Consider the following 3114-nt stretch of genomic DNA (forward strand, 5'->3'; position numbering starts at 1 on the left):
AGTGTAGCTAACCCCATTGCGTCACCCCTTTTTAGTTTATATGCTGGAGGTACTACTCTTGATGAGCACTGTCGGATGCGAATCAAGTGGAGTCACTAAATGTAACTTGGATGTAGATGTTCACCCAATAATGGTGCCCTTGGGGCAATTAATTATTATTTAATTTCTGTATTCATTCCACAATCATGTATAAACTGTATGTTTGATTATAGGAGAAATTGAATGGTTACAAACATTGATATTGTATTATATGTTATCATTAGGAAACCGATGCTCTATAATTTCACATGTTTTAAATTGAATTTTGCTTCCGCTAACTCTGTGATTGGAACGATTTATTCCACTTTGGTACGTTCCTTCTTTTACCAATATGTGATGACAGGGTGGATTATGGCTCGGGACACTGTACCTGTGATCCTGGTAAGTATTGGGATGATGTGTATTGTCCTAGTCACCCCCTATGTGATATAATATCTTACATCGGGATGGGGGCGTGATATAAAGTTCACCATGTCTCTTACCTCTCGCTAAAATCTTCTTCAATTGAGGGTCCTGAAAGACATAGGAATCACAAGTAAAGGTAGTGAGAAATTTAGAATTAACATTCAACTTGCTAATGGAAAGGAGATTATAGCGAAAGGATGGAACAAGTAAGACATTATCTAAAAAAATTTCAGAACTCAAGGAAATATCGTCTATATGGGATATAGGGGCTTGAGAACTATCAGGTAATGAGATCGGCAAACAAGCATTATGAGCATGAAATTGGGTAAATAAAGAAGAATAAAAAATAATGTGATTTGTAGCCCCAGAGTCCAATATCCAAGTGGAAGAAGAGTTCAAACAAAACTGGTTACTTGCCATGTTGACTAGAGGGTGGTTACCTGATGGAATGAGAGCCAGAAGTTGTTGAAGTTGTGTCGTTGTGAGGGTGGGAACTGAAACCGAACTAGGACGAGCAGACTTTGAACCACTATCCGGGCTGTTATCTCCATCAAGGAGAGGAGTAACCAAAGAAGAACCAGGTTGATTGGAAGAATGTAAGAAGTAAGGTGAAGAAGCAAGAACCACTGAAATTGGAGAATCGCCCATGGCAGCAACAATGGAGGATTGGAAATCTCCCATGAAAGAAACCTAGACTGATACCATGTTAAATATGGCAATGCCAAAATATGGAGGTATATTGGCTTGATTTTATTAAATGTCTATGGCTGAATATATATACAAGTTGCAAGCAAGAATCAATTAGAATAAATTATTCCCTAATCTACAACTATGATTGAGATTGTACACATATACATGGCAAATATAGATACAAAGAGATGAGGATGGGAGGTGGCATGCATGGGTATGATAAACATGTGCTAATGATATTTATATAAAAACTATGAAAATATGTTATTTTTTAATAGATTTCGGGTTATTATCGATTTCTTATTAGGGTAGATCGATTTGGTTTCAATTTCGACTCGAGTTTTGAATCGATTTCGATATTGGATTCTTTTGGTTTCCGGTGTGGTTCGATTCAGTAATGAAGTTGTAATACCCCAATCCGATACCTGTCCAATAACCTGTCAGTGCGGTTTAATTCAAGCTGATTTGCCTGGGTCGCTCTCAATTTTGAGACCCCTACTCGCTTACAATTTTAAAGCTTTTAGGTGAAACAATAACAAAACATTCTAACAGACAAAAAAAAGAAAAAGTTAAATATGCATACCCCCCCTACAATGCACCCAATATTCCTCATGCCCCCCTAAGGTTCTGACAAGTCCACACGCACCCCCTGAAAATTCCACGTACCACCCCTACTTTACCCCCCTAAAGCAATTTAAGTCCAAAATGTTAAAAAATGACCAAACTACCCTTTCTTCTATCCTTTCTAAAATTTGAAAAGACCTAATTGCCCTAACCTATTTGCTAAAATTTAAAAAGACCAGAATGCCCTCATCTTCCCCAAATCATCACCACCACCACCACCATTAACACCATCACCACCGTGAAGCCCCACCTCCAGCACCACCTTCAACTCCTCTTCAGCAAAAGCAAAGAGACAGCAAGCAATGAAGGGGGAGTTTGGTCATTTTTAGCATTTAAAGATTATTTTGCGATGGTTGGTTTAGATGGGAATCTCAAGTGGAAGGCAAGCTCGCATTACACCGTGTTACGCATTCACAGTCACAATGCTATAATGCCAAACTAAACTGTAATTGAACTAGAACGACGACAATTGGGTTTGGCCAGTCCTCCCTGTAAGGGTATTTATGTAATATCCCTTCATATGTTCTAATATAATCCTACTTGTATTAATACTCAGGCTGTGAGGGGCAATCTAGTAATTAGCCCATCTGACCTAAACCCTAGTTTTCCTATAAATACAGTCTGAGTATTCCAAACTAGATACTCAGGGTTTAATGCTTTAAGCAACCTTGTGCTTAAACCCTAAACCCTAACACTCCCTTCAACCAGTTGGTGGTGGGCCGTGGTTCGAGCAAAGACTCACTCCTCCCAAGTTCCACCATAACCTTCCAATTGTTGTTGTTGCAAGTTGCAATTGCCATTAGTGTTACAATCCAGCTTTAAAATCCCGGAATCGAACACATATGGATTCAAATTGGAATGGAATCATGTATATATACCAACACAGATAAGATTACAGATGATGAGATGAAATCAAAAATCAATGCAACATCGATAATACTTAGAGCAGCCTCTGTTTTGAGAATTTGAAGGAGGTAGTTGACAACTGTCGGTTTTAGTATAAGCTTCGCCACTTGCACCTCCACCACAGACGGGCTGGTTTGGTTTTACAGCTCCATAAGAGATGTATTTCTGCCTTTCTTGGAGAAACCTTCCAGCTATCTCTGACCCCATCAACAACTCCTCCTCTTCATTGCACTCTGCAATGGAACCGTTGCATTGTAGGTAGGCATCATTGGTAGTAATTGGAGTAACAGAGAAGACCACTAGTAGAAGAATGAGGAGGAGCAGAGGGAAGAGGAGATGGCAAGATCTACCTCAACTGGCCGCAGATTTTAGGAGTAGGTTTCCTCTTCTTCTTCTTCTTCGCCATTGTCTGATTTCATGAAGTTTTTGCACAGTTTTGAGGGGATTTTT

This window comes from Telopea speciosissima, chromosome 6 (genome assembly GCF_018873765.1).
Source record: "Telopea speciosissima isolate NSW1024214 ecotype Mountain lineage chromosome 6, Tspe_v1, whole genome shotgun sequence".
Lineage (NCBI taxonomy): Eukaryota > Viridiplantae > Streptophyta > Magnoliopsida > Proteales > Proteaceae > Telopea > Telopea speciosissima.